We start from the raw sequence: 19730 nt of genomic DNA on the forward strand, positions 1-19730 counted from the left end.
TTGCAAGCAGAAACAGAGTATTTTTTTTGTAATGCACAACAGTGAAGAGGCAGAGGGCTCCAGTGATTGTAGGAAGTTTTACAGAGGGGTGGCATGCTTTGATGTTTGTTTTTTATTTACAGCTTCCGTGAGTGAATTTTGTAACAGTCAGTTTTATAAATGAATAGAAATATTTTGTGTGTGTAAAACTTTGTCCTCTGGAAACAATTATTTTTTGTTTTCTCTGTGCTAAAAACAGAGCATTATCCTCTGTTCATTTTGTTCTGGAATTATCAGAAATTCCCAACAAATACTCTATGAGCCCTCTATCATTTTCAGTTACAACAGTATATGAAGCTATAAATGAGCTAAATCTTGGCATATTAACAAAAATATAATTTCAGATTGAAGGATTTTATGCGAAAAGTAATTATGTTCGAGTATTTCTGGATTATTCACATCAGATATTTTAGTTGTTAACATTGCCGGCCATTAAATGTGGCTCATCCTCGGACCTCAGGTGTATCCCTATCCTGCGAATGAGCCACATTGCTAGCTCAAAATGTGGCAATCAAAATTCCTAATGTGAATAATCCCGAAATATGTAAATATAAAAATACACCTCTAAATTCGACAGAGAATACACCCATAATTTAATCGTCATTATCACTCACTTCATTTATGGAACCCGTCTTCAGCGTATACACTCCGATTGCATCCACAAGATTTCCACCTCTTCCGAAGAGACCTACAATCTTCCCTCCCATTTCTATCTCAAAACTAGGCCCCCCTTCCTCCCCGCATGGTCCAAGCTTCCTTTGATTCGTATGGAATGTCAAATATTTTATCACCTTCCAAGCTCCATATGTTCCGAAATAACCACTGATTTTGGTTACCATTTCCTCTAGGTAATTCAAACCGTACTGCATGAACACATGAACAAAACCACGTAACCAATGTAATCACAAATTACATTCTATTAAATATATACCATACCTCAAACTTCGAACATTATTACTTGAGCATACGGAAACTTACTTCTTTTGGAAACCCATCTATAACTCCTGGCCTATGGCCCTCGATATATTTATCCTTTATGCTTCCATCCCCTTGGAGACCATAACACAGTTTGATTGAAGTTAAAAAATTATTATCATTTACAATCATGGTAATCCGTCTAACTCCTGAATGTGTCCCATCATTCCAAACTGCCCCCCCAGTAATACCATCGTAGAGCCGGCTCCGGTGAAACTCTTGTTGTGAAGAAAACGTAATAACAAAGCGACATTAAAAAGAGTAACCGTATGTATAGTTTTCAACATATATATAGTAACCGTATATATAGTTCACAAATGAACAACTCCTAAATCAAATTATCTTATTGTCTGCTTGTTGGAATATATATCATAAAAAGGTCTTTTTAACAAGTAAAATGGAATAAAACTCAAATATGTGCTGTTCAGATTCTCATAAGGCAAATTAGTTTCTACCTATCATAGCAACTAAAGTAGGGCACATTTTCACATTGTAACGGATAAATACAGTAGAAGACAATGTGATGAAATGAAGTACAATGTGTTGGGCGGTTATTTGTTAGTTCGAGTCCAACTATCTATTTTTAGAAAGTTGCTAAGTTATTTTTAGCAACCATTAGTCAGCATATTGTCATGTGTCAGGCAAGTTCTAGAAGCAGTTCAGTTAATTATAAGGATTTTGAAAATCTTTTAGTCTGTGTAAATTTTATTTAAGGGTTACAAAGACTCGCCAATGTCATCCTACTTCTCTGTAAACCTTTTCATGGTATCAGAGCAACTCTAAGACTTTTTTTGTGAAAAACAAGAGTGGATTTAAGACTCGCGTAACATAAAATCCAAGGATTTGAATTTCATATAATGAAGGAGCAGGTCTGAATATGAAGTCTGTATAAAAGAGTTGAGAGTTTTTTCTTTTGGTGAGTGAGCCCTACGAATTTTCGTTGTTTGCAGAGCCACAAAACATTGTATTTGTTAAGGAAGTAAAGTATTGTATTTGTTAATTAAGTGCTTATTGTAACAGAAGTAACAACAAATGTTGTGAAAGAGCCCATCTAAAAAGAGGAAGATATACCAGACAACTACACTATTGTTACAAAGTTTTTTTTAAGAAATTGTAAAAAAAAATTAAAAAAATTGACATTGTAGAAATACTAGGTTACATTGTTGAAGATAAGAAAAATATAAACATACACTGCAGTTGTCCTAAGTAGGAAAAAAATGTCTATTGCAGAAGAAAAAATGATAATGTACAAAAATCCATAGCATGAACTTTGATATTAAAGTCCATTATACAAATACACTTGTTGGGGATGAAATTAAATTTTTCATTCAACAACAACAACAAATAAGGATAATCTAGTAGTGAAAGTTGAATTTGCTTCTAACACTAGAGTAATTTTTGTTAAAGAGTGCCTTTCAAAGTCTAAGTATAATAAAGATGAAAGTAATTATGGAAAATTGAAAACCTACAATAAGTACAATAGAAAATTTAGCAGAAGAAATCAACCCTACCATAGTGAAAGTTGAATTTTCTTCTAACACTAAAGTAATTTTTGTTAAAGAGTGCCTTTCAAAGTCTAAGTATAATAAAGATGAAATTACTTATGAAAAATGGAAAACCTACAATAAATACAACAGAAAATTTAGCAAAAGAAATCAAACCTAGCATCAGAGTTCTTGAAGACTTTGTGACCATGGAAGAGAATATAAAACGCATGAATATATTGTTAACAATTGCAGAAATCAACCCTACCATCAGAGTTCTTGAAGACTTTGTGACCATGGAAGAGAATATAAAACACATGAATATATTTAAAACAAAAATAGCATTGAAGACTAGGACATATTGAAAAAAAAGACCAGATTAAAGTTGAAACTACAAAACAAGAAAATATATGTATAAAATTGAAAGAAAAAGGAAGAAAAAGTTGTATACATAAAACTAACAACAAAAATACAAAAAGTTTGTGAATCAATCTCAATTATCCTATGTCTAAGTCATACTTCAACAAACAATAGTGGTTGTAATTATGTAGGATTTGTTAGTATTAGTGACTGTAACCCTTACCATTAAAGAGGAGTGTTAAAATAATCTATTATATTAATGAATCTAGTTGGGTAGTTAGCTGGCTGTTCGAGTTTTATTATCTATTTTTTTGAAGTTATTTTTAGCAACCATCATTTTTAAAAGTTATTTTCAGCAACTCTCAGTGACTACATTTTTGGAAAAGTAATGTAAATTATAGAAACAGTTAATTATAAGGATTCTGAAAATCTCTTGGTTTGTGTAAATTTTATTTAATGGTAAGTTCGTAAGTGTGTTTCCTCACTCTCTGCCTTTCTGTAAATCTTTCCAGTCACAACAAATTGTGGCAAGAAACTATCACAATAGTGAATTAATTACCCGACAATATACTAGAATGTATTTTATTTTTTTATCGAATAGAAAAATAAGAAACGAACGTAAATGATAGAGTTGGTGTGGCAAACCTTTAAAACAAGTTTGCTACAAAGTTACCTAATGTGGCCAAATCGGGCTGAAGAATTTGAAAATATCGCAGGTCAGTTTGATTAGGTAATTAATACGCTAGAAATGTTAAAGAAATGAAAAATGCGGAGTATTTTTATTATTTTAAAACAATTATATAAGATTATGATGGAGATATCAACAATAAATAATTATAATAACACTGAACTAAATTAGGCTAATTGAAATTAGACTTATGTGACACTTAACAGGTGGTTGGAATTATTTTCTGCATTACTCTCTCTTAATTAGAACCACATAAAATTTAAACTAAGATGTCTACTGGTTTATGTTTCAGTTAGGCTTACAATTTTAAAAAAATGACAGTTGGACTTCCTTTTATTTTTCTTTTATTCCCGATCCTAAATTGTTTCAGTTTTTTTTCTTCTTGTTGTATTCTTCAAACCTTAGTGTTGGAGAGGTAAATCCCCTCTACGGATAGAGGCGATCCCTACTAGCCCAGAACGGGTCTAGCAACAATCAGTCAATGCTACTATGCAAGTTCCTAATTGCAAGTAAAAGATAGGCAATGGACACCTACTTGGATTCCAACGCTATTGTTTGATGAAGAGATGCCGCTCTCGCTCCTTCGCTCTAGCCGGTCACGATCCTCCACGATCTCCGCGAATAGATACCTGCACACATGAAGAGAAAGACAAACACAAGCGTGAAATCTAATAAAAGAAATTATACATCAGTCAGAAAGGATGTAATTCACATTAACCATTACAAAGACAAATGAGAATGGAACCATAATAGTAGTCATCTATTATTAATCAATAACAGAGAAGAGTACAACCAAATGTTCTGACGTCGAATCCTTCTCAAGAGGGTCCAGCCAGCAAGTCTCTTAAGCATTCACCCTTAGAGATAGATCTCCCAAGACAAGAACTCTCTCTCACACAAGCAACACTTCACAACCTTCCTTAAGCTATCTAACAATTCCACACTTATCACACCAACTACCTATTAGTAGCAGCAATCTGAGCACTATAAACTCCACACAATCCAAACTAGCTGCTCATGGCAATGGTAGAGGTTTAAATAGGAGAAGGAGTCTCCATGAATGGTGGGAGGATGAGCTTATCTTCAAGGAAGGTGGTTCCAAATGACGAACAGACATGCCATAGAAAGGAGGGCGATACTCACAAGGCTAACAACCAAGTCTGGAGTTATCTGGAAGGCTGGTTGTTGGAACAAATTCGCCCAAACTGGATCAGCGCGGGTGCATAACTGGACTGGAGCGCTGACAGCGCATCTGGATAACGGGACAGGCTGTGTCAGTGCGGCTTAATACAAATATGTGTTGCGCTGGCTCATGAAATTCGACCAGCGCGGAAAACCCGTGTGCTTCCGCGCTGGCAGCGCATCAGTTGTACTATCAGCCGCCAGTCAGCGCAGTTATTTTAATAACAGTCGCGCTGATCAAATAAACTTTGGCAAAGTGGGTCATTTGGCCAGATTAGGGAGCAGGAGCATGATCAAATAGAGTTCATGACACAGTAGGAAGACTGACAGGGAGACAGTGACAAATTACTGTGTAACACTTAGTTTCTTCACTTCTTGGTGCAGGTTTTCCAGATTGTCTAAGTATGTCCTAGACTTCTTCAAAAATCAGTTTGTATGTAGACTCATGCTACATGTTATATTTTCTTGTGTGATCTTCATCATCAATTTTCTGCAAACATGTTATATTTTATTGCGTGATCTTCATCATCAATTCGCTGCAACATATGTTTATAATAAAAAATATTTTTTCAAGACTCCAATACTAGAAATTTCGTTGATGATTTATCATCCAAGATATCTTCAACATGCATTTATGCAGCTTCTATGTAGAGTTTATCAAGGCATGGTGTTGAAAGCCATGTTTCAAGGTAATTTAGCTCTTCTTCATATTCATCTTATTTACCTCCACATTGGAAATCAATGGTAAGTGTAAAAACATTTGCAGAATCACATAGGTTATGTTCCTTCTACTCTGAAATGAGAATTTCTCAGCCTCTACCTCTGTAAAATTCTCTGTCTTCGTCTCTATTGCTTTCTCTTTGTGGGCTTCCTTCTCTATCCGTGTTTCTTCTGCTACTTCAAGGAGGATTTCTTCTGCTTGGTTTGTAGACTCAAATGAAATTCTCTCACCATATAGCATCATGTTGATATCATGTTTTTGTTGGGTCATTTGCAACCATTCATCATTAGCCAACAATTCTTTATCAAAGTTTACATCAAAAATATTAATTGTTTGATTTACCATAGCATTGAGTGCTCCAATAGAAATTTCACTGTCATCAACAAGCCCTGTTGTTAGAATCACCAAGTTGTCATCAACAAGCTCTATAGCTGGAATCACCAAATTGTATGGTAGAATCACCAAGTTGTGATCAACAAGCTCTATCGCTGGAATCACCAAATTCTAATCAGCAAGCTATGAAGCTGGGATCACCAAATTGTAATCAGCAAGCTCTGTAGTTGGAATCACCAACTTTTCGTCCACTTGTGGCTTGCACATTGGAGTGGGGTTATAGTGGGGTTCACCATCATCTATGTGCTCTTTCTCTGCTTCTTCTGCAAATTCTTCACTCATCATCCACTTGTGGCTGAGTACATTGGGATTCACCAAATTCTTATTTTCAACTTGATTACTCCCCCTTACGTAAAAACTCCTCTTAAAAGTATGCCAAGCTTCCATGGTCATTTTTGCTTCATTCATTTTAATTATTGATTCTCATCATCAAAAAAATATCAAACATCACATTTTCTGGTGTCCCTTTATCTTTTTTATCTTTTTTGTTTTTCCCATTTGTTGAGTATTAATTCACTATCACTCAACAAAAAAATTGACTTGAAAACATAGAGATTTCTAATGAAAACATCTTTCTAATAGCTTTTTGTAAATGTGTTAGAAAACCTGCACAGATGAATCTAGCTAGTAAAGGTTGAACACACAGCTTTACAGAGCAAAAAAACTAAAAGAAAATCGAAAGAAGAAAAGAATGATTCATTAGAAAATATGTTACAATGCTCATGATATAGCATTAGTGGGTGAAGATCCCAAGGTAATGCACTATAGTGGTGATCAATGAGAAGACTCAACACCTACAACAAGTTCCGGAGATAACTAGTCAGTTGCGGAGTTAAAGAAGAAGCAAATCAAGGAGTAAATCATGCAAAAGGAATCTTGCATGCAGTCCCATGCTTTAACTAAGAGTCTGCATGTAGGTGTGTAGTAGTTCCAACACCCCCCCTGAACACCACTATGGGGAAAAATAGAAAATGGGTCCTGGTAACTAAGGCCAAAGGTCACCCAAAATACAGTGCAACTTGTACTAAAATTGAGGAAAGAGGGAAAACCTCGTGGGAAAAAATCCCCCCTCAAAATACAATGTAATCAAAAGAAAAGAGGAAGAAAAGACAGTTGCTAAGCAACTGTGTCCTTCACTCCAAGACGATCACGCAGAGAGCGAAACTTCTGCTCAATGAATGTCTTGGTGAAGATGTCTGCAGTCTGTTCTGCTGAGGGACAAAACTGCAAATCAATGACCCAATCATGTACTAAGTCTCCGATGTAGTGCATATGGATCTCTATGTGCTTCGTCCGCTGCTGTTGTACTGGATCCCTGCAAAATTTGAGAGTGCTCTGGTTGTCACACCAGATGACAATGGGCTGGTGGAACTGGACGCCCAACTCAGTGAGGAAGTGTTGTAGCCACAGAGCCTGAATGGTGATGTTGACTACTCCTCTATACTCGGCCTCAGTTGAAGAGAGAGCAATAGCAGCTTGCTTCTTGCTCGACCAACAGATAGGGCCAGATCCTAGACTGAGTGAATATCCAGAGGTGGACTTGCGATCAATGTTGTCTCCTGCCCAATCAGAATCTGTGAAGCCAAGAAGATTCAATAAGTGCCTGCTGCATAGTGAATCTCGAAGGTGATGGTGCCCTGCACATATCGGAGGATGCGCTTGGCAGCATTCCAGTGTAGCTCATGTTGCTCCTACATGTATCTGGAAACTACCCCTACTGCATATGAGATATCTGGTCTGATGTGGGTGAGGTACAATAAGCTCCCCACTAGCTGTCGGTAGAGAGTGCTATCAACTAATGGAGTGTCACCTCCATCCTCAAGGCGGACCCCAGATAGAAAAGGAGTCGGTGTTGGCTTGCAGTCAGTCATGCGAAATCTCTCGAGGAGATCCCGTGCATACTTAGCTTGAGAGAGTTTGATGCCTGTGGCATCCTGGCTAATCTCAAGACCAAGAAAGAAGTGTAATGGACCCATGTCCGTAATCAAGAACCTATCATGCAAGGCCCTCTTGACTGTAGTAATGGCTGAATCCGAGCTTCCAGTGATTAGGAGATCATCCACATACAAAACTAAGATAAGAAGAGAATCATGTGTCCTGAGCATGTAAACATCCAGATCAGACTTACATCTTTCAAAGTTTTGTGATAAGAGAAAAGAATCCATCTTCGCATACCAGGCTCTCGGGGCTTGCTTAAGGCCGTAGAGAGATTTTTTTAGTCTACAGACCAAAGATGAATCATGAATGAAACTATGTGGCTGCTCCATGTAAATCTCCTCTGATAGGTCTTCGTGAAGAAAGGCATTCTTCACATCCATCTGATGTACTTCCCATCCCTAGGCAGCCGCAATGGCAAGTGTAAGGCGTATGGAATCCATCTTTGCTACTGAAGCAAAGGTCTCGTCATAATCAATGCCATGCACTTGTTGGAAGCCTTTAGCTACTAGCCTCGCTTTCCGTCTGGTGATTTTCCCATCTGGAGCACTCTTGGTCCTGTAGACCCATTTGCATCGGACAAGTTTCCTCCTTGAAGGAAGGGGGACCAGATCCAAAGTCTGGTTCTCGAGGAGGGATTTATACTCCTCCTCCATGGCGGACTCCCAAGATGGATGCCCAACAGCCTCAGCATAAGGCTGTGGATCAGAAGATTGAACCAAATGATAATGCCAGGATGGCGATGGTTCAGTGGCAGTGAGGACAAGAGGAGGCTCAATAAACTCTGAGCTAGTCCTCTGCAGATCGGAATTATCCCCCACAAGACCATTTCTAGCAGCTGGGTGGTATTGTGCATATATCTCACGTAAGCTCCTTGTTCTTTGATTTATGACAGGGGAATATGATTCACTGATGGAAGCCCGATCTGGACTTTGATGTGGATCATCATTTGCATGCACTAGATTTGTATCTGAAGACTCTGCCTTTGCATCTGCATGCTCTACCTCAGCATCTGCATGCTCTGTATTGCATCTGAGTGTACTGAGTCATCATCTCGGACATGAGGTAGATAAAAGGTGTCTACATGCGGCGATTTAGGTGCATGCGAGAGACTTTCCTCAAATTTGACACTTCACTCAATGATGAGATTATCAGTAGATGGAATCAGGAGTCGGTATCCCTTCACACCATCAGGGTATCCAACAAAGATGCACTCAATGCTCTATGGATCAAGAGCTTTCCTCTTTTTAGAGGGTATCCTGGCCCATGCTCTAGAGCCAAAAACACAAAAGTGGGTGACCTCCGGTTTAGTGCCGCTCCAAGCCTCAAAGGGGGTCTGATCCTTGACAAACCTGTGAGGAGATCTTTTCTGGATGTAGTTAGCACAATTAAGTGCTTCGGCTCATAGCTTATGAGGCAGTGACTTAGCATGTAGAATGCAGGAAGCCATCTCTTTGAGAGATCGGTTCTTTCTCTCAGCAACTCCATTCTGCTACAGAGTGTATGGAAATGTGTACTGCAACTATATGCCGGAACGAAGGCAAACGTTCTGAAGTGATTTGTTAACATATTCCCCCCCATTGTCTATACGGAGGGCTTTGATCTTTCTCTTTGACTGTGTCTCAACTAGTGCTTTGAAATCTTCAAAGTGCGCAAAAATTTCAGAGTTGGCCCTGAGAAGATACACCCAAGTATACTGTGAAATATCATCAATAAATGTAAGCACATACATTGCTTTATTGATGGAAGGATGAGGAAAAGCCCCCATGAGATCACTATGGATCAGATCTAGAGGAGAGGATGCTCTGTGAGTCTTCCCGGTGTCAAACTTTTCTCGGGGATGTTTGCCAAGGACACACCCTTCACAAACTCCTTTGGAGAAACTGATATTTGGCAAGCCTTCTACCATCTCATTCTTGCTTAGCTGTTGCATATACCTGTAATTTAAGTGACCAAACCTCTCGTGCCAAAGCCTACTACTATCATCAGCATGTGTAAGCAATAAGGAGGATTCAGATTCAATAAATTCAGAAAATGTATACAGTCTGGCTCCATTGTTTACCTCACCAGTTGCAATTTTGGAGCTGCTATGTAGATCATATATATTCACTGCATCTGGAGTGAATTCCACTCTCTTTCCAGTGCCGGAATGAGTGATCTGATAAACTGAAAGCAGATTTACCGAAAGTTTTGGAACATGAAGCACATCTTCAAAGCTTCCGTGTAAAAGTTTCACTCTACCTTTTCTGGTGACCTCAATAGGTGAGTCATCTCCCATGAGGATGGGAGGTCCTTTGCATGCATCCAAAGAGGAATAGACTTCCTTTGCAGCAGCCATATGATGTGATGCACCAGGATCTATAATCCATGCATCAGGGGAAGAATTAATTGCAACTAAAGCATGAAAATTGTTACCTTTCCCGTGTGGAGGATCCTCAGTTTCCTTCTTGGTGCCCTGAGGGATGTGATCTCTAAGGTTGTGATTCTGAAGGATTTCTGCCATTTGGTCAATTTGTTTCTTCATGCAAGAGGATTCTGGATGGAATCCTCTTTGACAGTAGGTGCATCTGTTTCCTTTCTTCCGTTTCTCATTTCTCGAGCCGGAGGAGTCATCGAAGGGCTTGGTGTACCCTTCCTTCTTTGGATGGGAATGCGCTTTTCCCTTGTCTTTTTGCTGCTTATTTTTTTATTTGAATCAGATCTGTGATTTTTATTGTGGCTACCATCATGCACAGCAAGTGCATGCGCTTTTGGAGGTTTGATTTTCCCCATGCCAATGAGTTTATCTTGCTCAAAAATAAGGGACTCCATAAATTCTTTGAGAGAAGGCATAGTGTAGGATTTACCTATTGCGAGCCTTACTGAATGAAATGTAGACACAAAGACGGAGTATTTCGATTTGAGCTTTGACATAATAGAGAGAATTTGGTGACTCTCCTCCTTGGATTTGTTAATTCCACAACCCTTGAGTTGCAACAATAGATCATTATATTTGGTGAAGAAGTCTTGAATTCTATCATAGTTCTATGGATCCAATGATAGCAGCTCCACTTCGAGCATATGTCCTTTCATCTCATCCTGTTTCCCGTAGAGATCTTCAACCTTTTTCCAAATCTCATTGGGAGTATTGATTCAGATTTAAGCAGGAATGCAATAGATTACAGAGATAACCATAAATACAGAGATGCGATAACCATAAATACAGAGATGCAGCGGAAATAATACTTCATTTCATTAATGTAAAATATTGAAATATGCTTACAACCAGAAATGGAAATAAACCAGCTAGGGCGATGGTAGCTTATCTTTGAGGAGAGATGTGGCGGCTACATGCCTCTGAACTGTGTTACAATGAGGCTCGAAGGTCTATTTATTGTTGAGAAACAATGGAAAACCCTTAACATTCCAAAACCTAACCCTAGAAGATGAAACGCCAAATTGTGGGCCCCGTTTTTGGGTTAGTTGGTACATCAACTTCTCGGGGTCGCGAATTGGTCGTACTATCTCCGTTTGACGTGCATGATAGCTCGTTGGAAAGATCTCTTCGAGGACTACAATGGAAAAGACGGTATATTTCCCAAAAAATGTCGTTTAGGGCCTCAAAACGGCTCCGGAAGTTTAGGACCCAAAAAACTGCTAAAAATAGTAAACTATGCTATAATTAAGGAAACTGAAAAACTGAAAGAGACAGTTGTGGGGGTCCAAATGGGATAGGTGGGTGGCCACCAACATCCACCTGGATCATTCCTCCCCCCTTAGGAAGCAATGGTCCCCATTGCGTTGAGTTCCTCCCTGAGATGAGGAAGCTTCTGGTGAGCTGGGTCTCTGGTGAGCTGTTCTGCAATCTCTGATGTGTCCAGCAATGGTGGGGAGCATGGTCGGCGACGGTCCACATTGAACACTCGGTGCAAGCGAAGGAATGGAGGAATGATGTGCTTCAAAGCATTGTTTCCCGTAGCCTTGTTACTGGTGTAAGGACCATGTCGAAGTGGTCTGAGTTTCTGATGTGTTCTGATAAGGCGCTCCCTCTGCAAATGTAACCAAACTTTGTTGCCCACCTGAAACTTGTGTGGTACCCCTCCGGGTGAGGAGAAGTTGTTCCTGTGTTCTGTCACGACTGTATCCCTCTGTTGTTGCTGCTGTGTGGAGGAACCCTTCGCGGGGGTCATGGATGTAGCAACGATCTTCCCCTTACTTTGGGAGCGAACCAGACATAAAATAAATTTCCTAATCTGTGAGATGAGCTTGTTTCATTTCTTAGCAGTGATAAAAGAGGTGGCAGTAGGTGGGGCTACCTCCGGTATCCTGTATAATGAATTATCCAAAGAAATGATGATAGCGCGAGGCCTTGACTCATACACAGCATGTCGCCTCCACAAGTATGGCTGGCCTAATAGTACATCACAAACATCCAGAGGTGTAACGTCACACAATACCTCGTCTGTGAAGGGCTTGATGCTGTAGGGAAGGCGGCACTGCTGGCGAAATTTGAGATCTCGTCCTTCATGAAGCCAACCGATACTGTACGGCTGTGGGTGTGGTGTAGTTGGTAAGCCCAACCGCTTCACGACCTCTACTGAAATGAGGTTCTTTTGGCTGCCACTGTCGACAATGAATTGCAGCAGCGAACCCTTCACCCACATCTGTGAGTGGAAAAGACGTTCCCCCTCCTATGGATCTTCGGGCTCATTTTTCTGCATCTTGGTGGTGGCAACAGTGGCACTAGGATCCGCATCAATGATCTGCTTCCCTTTGCCATTCCCCTTGTCGGGTTCTGGCTCATGGTCGGAACATGCATCTGATTCGGAAGCCTTCAACTCAGCCACCAGTGACTGCTTGGCCCGACACTCACTTGTGTTGTGAGTGGAGCTCTTATGGAACTCACACCATTTTCCCGTGTCCTTTTTCGGCTTCACGACGCTGTTCTTTGCTTGCATCTTCGACGGGTTGTCTTGGGTCACCCCGCCTTGGCTTTGTCCTTTGGGCTTCAGATTTGCAGATCCAAGGTCTCGCTTCTTCTGTTTGAACTTTTGCTCGATTTTGACAACGTATCGGTACGCCGTGCCGAGCGAGGGGATGTTCAAGAACACCATCTCTTCCTGGATGTATCTGTGTAGGTAGCCACGGTATTTGAGTACCAGATGCAGTTCAGAATCTTTGTTACCCAACTGTGTGCGAAGGGTATGAAAATTTTTTGTGAACTCGGGCACATCTTGGTCTCGTCCCTACCGCAGTGTGGTCCATTTGATGTATTTATCCTCATAGCTTCTGACAGGGTAGTAATGCTCCTTGATGGCATCCCGGAAGTCATTCCAAGTGGGTGAGGCTGAAAATAGTGAGCCTGTACTTTCATCCTTATGCTCGCAGTAGGTTTCCCACCAGTCCTTGACATGGGGGGCTGCTTTGAGAAGAGCGAAAACAATCTTTTCCCGACTTGAAAATTCATGAACAGAAAAATACCCATTGAGCAGATTTAACCATTTATCTACGACATCTGCGTCTATTTGACCCTCAAAGATGGGGATTTCAAAATTAACTTGTACCTTAAACGGTGTGGCATTTCCAGCGTAGCTGTTGGAAGCCGATGCGTCGCCTCTGGGTAGCCGCTGAAGGATTTGCGCAAAGCTATCCATCATCGCGTTCCTTTGCCGCTTGAGCGCTTCTTCAAGAAAGATTTTGATAGGATCTCCTGCCCCCTCGTCTTTCTTCTCATCCGCCATGGGAGGTCGTCGGGATTTGTGAGGCTGGTCTTGCAAAGGTTCGACCAGTTCCAGACCTAACTCCTTATATCCCGACCTCGTTGGGGACATGCAAAGAAAAACAGAGAAAAAACAGACCGCTCTGATACCACTAATCCGGATTTAAGCAGGAATGCAATAGATTACAGAGATAACCATAAATACAGAGATGCGGTAACCATAAATATAGAGATGCAACGGAAATAATACTTCATTTCATTAATGTAAAATATTGAAATATGCTTAGAACCAGAAATGGAAATAAACCAGCTAGGGCGATGGTAGCTTATCTCTGAGGAGAGATGTGGCAGCTACATGCCTCTGAACTGTTCTGAATTGTGTTACAATGAGGCTCGAAGGCCTATTTATTGTTGAGAAACAATGGAAAACCCTTAACATTCCAAAACCTAACCCTAGAAAATGAAACGCCAAATTGTGGGCCCCGTTTTTGGGTAACTTGGTACATCAACTTCCCGGGGTCGCGAATTGGTCGTACTATCTCCGTTTGACGTGCATGATAGCCCGTTGGAAAGATCTCTCCGAGGACTATCGCGAAAAAGGCGGTATATTTCTCAAAAAATGTCATTTAGGGCCTCAAAACGGCTCCGGAAATTTAGGACCCAAAAAACTACTAAAAATAGTAAACTGTAATATAATTAAGGAAACTGAAAAACTGAAAGAGACAGTTGTGGGGGTCCAAATGGGATAGGTGGGTGGCCACCAACATCCACCTGGATCAAGTATTGTAGGCAGATAGATGAAACTGCAACTCTGGAGAGATGCACATGCATATGGATCCGTGGGCCTCATCCATACGGTTGAGGTACTTGGATTTCTCTATGGCTGAAGTGGGTTCCACTTCTGTAGCCATGGTAATCCTGTACAACCCTTTTTGACGAAGATATCGAGCCATTTGGTCCTTCCATTCATGATAGTTGTACGGTGTTAGGATCGATGCTTTCAGAAACTCCATTTTATGTCGATCTTCGATCTCCAAGCTGTAATACTTGCAAAATAAAGTACTAGTGCGCCTTTTATCTAGCAACCTGTGGGCTTTGATACCATGTAAATGTGTTAGAAAACCTACACAGATGAATCTAGCTGGTAAAGGTTGAACACACAGCTTTAAAGAGCAAAAACACTAGAAGAAAATCGAAAGAAGAAAAGAATGATTCATTAGAAAATATGTTACAATGCTCATGATATAGCATTACTGGGTGAAGATCCCAAGGTAATTCACTATAGTGGTGATCAATGAGAAGACTCAACACCTACAACAAGTTCCGGAGATAACTAGTCAGTTGCGGAGTTAGAGAAGGAGCAAATCAAGGAGTAAATCATGCAAAAGGAATCTTGCATGCAATCCCATGCTCTAACTAAGAGTCCGCATGTAGGTGTGTAGTAGTTCCAACATGAAAAAGGAATCTTGCATGCAGTCCCATGCTCTAACTAAGAGTCTGCATATAGGTGTGTAGTAGTTCGAACACTTTTCTGCTGCGCAACTTCCAACTAATAAAAATTTAAACTTTTTCTCTTTCTTTGCTTTGGCTCTGGCTCACGGTAGCGACATACAAAAATGATAGTTCAAAAATCTCAAATTAATTCACCCTCAATATAATCTTTATCTTTCTTACCGGAACAAAAATTTTGACACACTCTTTCTTTAAAAAAATATTAAAATGCCCACTTTAAAAGTACACGAACATTTTAAAATGTCTTACATAAGATTTTTTCAAAAGGTCTTTAAAGTGTGACCAACAGTTTCGCCTTTGTTTTCAAATAAACCCTTGAAAAAAATTAAAGGCTTTACGAAAAACTACGAACAAAGATTTTGACTTAAAACTCTTACGTGGATCTTTGAAAATATTGAGGAGCCTTTGTGAGAGTTCAATAGCATTTAGTTTTGACTCAAGATGAACAAGGATTTTGACTTTTAACATACTCTTACGTGGATATTTGAAAAATCGAGGAGCCTTCGTGAGCGTTCAATAACGTTCAATTTTGACTCAAGATGAACAAGGATTTTGACTTTTACCAAACTCTTACGTGGATCTTTGAAAAATTCATGGAGCCTTCATGTGAGCATTCAATAACGTTCAATTTTGACTCAACATGAACTAGTATTTTGACTTTTAAAAAACTCTTACGTACGTGGATCTTTGAAAAATCCGAGGATTTCGAGGAGCCTTCGTGTGCGTTCAAATTTGACTCAATTTGTGGATCCATTTTGACTCAAGCTGTTAGCGCATATCACGATATAGAGGGTAAAGAAATTTATTAACGTTCATGGAGAACATCTAATTTCCTACCTTCAATGCTGATTGCTGAAATTTACGCTTTCACCTGGGTTTAATTGATTAAAGGCCCTGCTTGTTTCTTTTAATTTTTCGTAGACGTTTAAGGATCATCAATGGGTGAATCATAATTTCGACTGCTACCAGATCTACCCAGTCAGTCAATACTCGAACGAAGAGGAGACAAAGAGTTTCGAACCTTTATACTCCCAAGAAGTGTGATTGATTGTTCGTTCTATTTCTCCTAATCAGGATCTCCGATCACTTTTAATTTTGTAAAGAAAAACAGAATAAGTTTCCACCCAGGTTATTCCAGCTACTAGTTTTTTAATTAAAATATCAAAAGCCTCCTCCTCACAGCCTTCCAAGGACAGGAATTTGAATCCCAATCGATCCTCTGTGGATGAAAAGTCACTGGTTACAAACAATGCCGCTTCGAACGTGTTTCGAACTTGATATTTCGAAGATACAACTGCGTCTTTCAAATTGATATAGTTGTAAAAGTGAAACAGAGTAGGTTGTAAAAGTCTTGGATATCATGGCAATTGTGAATTTATGAAATTGTGAGGGTGTATTTGGTAAACTTGAGTCTGTCAAGTTAATGGTGGTTTTGGGTTTCAGTGTTATGGGTATTTATGGTTTTGCTGATGAATACATCTTTGATGTAGTTTATTTAAAGCTCGGTAAACCTCAGGTTGAAATGTTTAATGGCCATTTGCAATAAAACAATGGTCTTTTTAGGCACTACCATCTCCTTTCAGAGACATCTCCAAAAAGTTTACAACTGCGGTTTTGGACCTGTGGTTTTCATAGCGAATAGTACTGTGCCAATAATATTTAACTTGATAAAAAATTTATAGATATTGATAAAAAAAAATTACAAATCTTCCACATAAATCTATTGTTCATTTGGTTTTGTAAATTATTTTTTAAATCTAAAATTTAAATTAACATAAATCTGATATTTATGTTTTTTTTTTTTTTTCTGAATCAGACTAATCTATTATATTACAAAAAGGCAAAATTTACATCTTCAGTGTTACAAAAGAGCCGTAGCCCTGTGTTTCCTGTCGAGAGAATGACAGAATGCTCAGGAATAATCATCTCCAAAATTACATAAGACCGACACTGAACCATATCGACAGTACATGAGACCGACACTGAACATACATGGAAAGCCAAAACTGAAACACATAAGGACTGGAACATATATGGATATCCGTCACTGTAACAGATAAGGACAGAAATACATAAGGACTAAGTCCTGACACATACAAGATAGCGGTGAGAGCAAACAGTGAAAAATTTCCTTTCTCAGAGACTTGTGGCGAACTGCAGAGCGAGCTAGTCATCATCTGTGGTGTGCGGATCTTCCTCTGTTCTGCATCTGAATTGCTTGGGGATGTCCGGTTCGGGGAGAGTGTTTCACTGCGCAGGTTCACTTGGGCCTGCCGTAGGATCTGGGGAGGAACTTTCATTGACGGGGCGCAGCATATCTACAGCAGGAACTTGCATGTCGACTGTGGGAGCCAACCCAGGAATCCGAGGAGGGCTTGCCTGTAAAGCTTCTTCTTGACCACCAGGATTGCTGCAATGCTCCACCGAAACCGTAACGAAAAAAGTTGAATTTGACAGAGTACATGGAATAAGATATCTCACCATGGGATGCGCAGAGTGCCCACATTCCATAATTTCTCGGTGTTCCGCTGCTCTACCTCGTCCAGTTGCACGTCCTCTGGAGCGTCTGCGGTCGGAAGAAACCTCAATTGAGGAAGAGGGGGAAGGAGCTTGCCTCTGAGACGAAGCACGACCTCTGGAGCTACCGCGCCTGCTTAATACTTATCATCCTTTGGCGCTCACGTTGCATCCCCGAATTGTTCAAAGAGCAGGAATACCCCCTCGTAACCTCCCTCAGAACCAGAGAGTGAGCCAACTCAACCTCCGAGCACCCAAATCTTATGCCGAACTGCGGGAGAATGACAGAGGTGCAATGCCTTTGTAACGCCATTTTCCGGCTACCAAGGAGGGCAGTAAATGCTGAAAGGACTCGTCTTAAGTCGCGCAGGTGAACATTCGCCGCCGCTCTTAAATGAACCCCGGTCCTGGAATACGTGGCTCGTCCGGGCGGACACATGCCCTTGTGACGAGCCACTAACCTATTACGCACTAAAGCCACCCGCATCGGGGAAATCCGATATTTATGTTACAGATCCACAAATCTGATATTTATATCAATAAATAATTTGTTAACCATTTTAACCTAAATAAAACAATTTCAAACAGAATTAAAGTAATTTCTCTCATTAATGCATTAATTTTCTGCAATTTTTCAAGGCCAGATCGCTGAGAAACTTGTCCTCCATTTTTTGGGAAAAAATAGTATGGCCATTCTCAAGTGGAATTTTTAAGATATTCTTTCACCTCCTTAAACTTTAATACTCCTTTCTTACACAATACTCTTGAATCTACAGTATTGAACACTATAAATGATTAAAATTTATTGGAATTCAAATCTTTACCTTTAACGAGCTTGTTGAAGATATAGATAACAATATCGATTGACTGACTAGCTAACCGCTCTAGCTAATTCTTGGTTTGAAACCTACCCTTCCTTTCTCGTATTCTCGTTTATACTAGAGGGCTTCATTCCCCTCCTTACCTTGGTCTTTTAGCTGATCATGATATTGAATTTCATCTACAACTATCTATATTATTATGATTGAAGTATATACACTCCCTAAACTTACATAGTCAAAACCTTTTCTATATTGAATAGGTTCCAATTCAAATTCCAACTTTGGTAAGAATGGTTTGCTGAAACAACAACTCACTTGAACCAACAAAATTTTCTTAATCTTTTTCAACACACATTGAACAATCTCCTCCACGAGTAGGCCCTCATCGCTGGATATTCACAACGAAGTAAAGAAATGGAGTCAGAAACGTGTACACACATTGATACGTTTTAGTTGCGCATAGAACTTTGTTACATCTAGAGAGTAATTCTTACCCGTTACACGTTTCCTGGAGATGTAATCCACTTACGTCTGCAAAATGACAAAGAACTTCTCTCCATTTCTGAATAGTGGTGGAATCGTTTTGCGACTCCAGTTTGCGCAGGCCCTGAGCATAGGCTCCACCTTCTCTCCGTGTCCACCAAAGGTCAGCTGTATCCACATGGTAAAACATAGGTATAATTGGAGCCCCGGAATCCAACATGTAGACAAGTTCCTTGAGACACCATTCTGATTCCGCATATCGAGGGGAAAGAATGGCTACATGGCTGGAGGCATTTTTAATTGCGTCTATTATCTGAGAAGTTAAGTTGTGTCCCACTTGCATTTCCTTCTTGTCGAAAAACACTCTCAATCCATTATGTGCAGAACAGAGGCGATGGTACAGATGACTGGCCAAGGTTTTCTTAACATCAGGATCTCTGTGATTGATGAATACATGGTAAAAGTCGGTGGGAGATGTAATGGAGGTGGAGGCAACCATTTGATGCAGCGAATGGTAGGGATATGCTTCAACAAAGATAAAGATGAAGAAGAGATGCCACGCAAGTTTGGAAGAATGGCGTTAAACTGCGTATTTTCCAGAATAGCACTAGGCGATTTCGACTCTTCTCTCCATTTGTCTTATATGCAATTATTTTCCTTTCATCCAGAAGAAACAAGTTTCCGGTTAGCAATTTGCAGTCTTTATTATTCAATTAACTAGAAATTGAAATAGAAATAAAACACACATTGAATTTCTCTTCCTACACTATTAATTCAACTAAATTCTCATGTCTGGAAATTTTGTTAAATCCAAGTTGTATGAAAGATAATGTCAGGTTGGTTGAGGCTCAACAAAGTCTTGCAAGGGCTCAAGGAAAGTAGGTAGAAATCAATGCAACAATTCTTCATATATTTTCAGATT

The 19730-nt window shown here is 39.8% G+C and overlaps 1 pseudogene; it reads right to left on the minus strand.

Moving 5' to 3' along the window:
* Positions 1-632: 632 nt before the first annotated feature.
* LOC149211382 (disease resistance protein RML1B-like) lies at positions 633-19481 on the minus strand (annotated as a pseudogene).
* Between the last annotated feature and the right edge of the window lie 249 nt (positions 19482-19730).

Source organism: Pinus tabuliformis, chromosome 1_1 (assembly GCF_031772625.1).
Source record: "Pinus tabuliformis cultivar Carrire ecotype Pingquan chromosome 1_1, CPIR1, whole genome shotgun sequence".
Lineage (NCBI taxonomy): Eukaryota > Viridiplantae > Streptophyta > Pinopsida > Pinales > Pinaceae > Pinus > Pinus tabuliformis.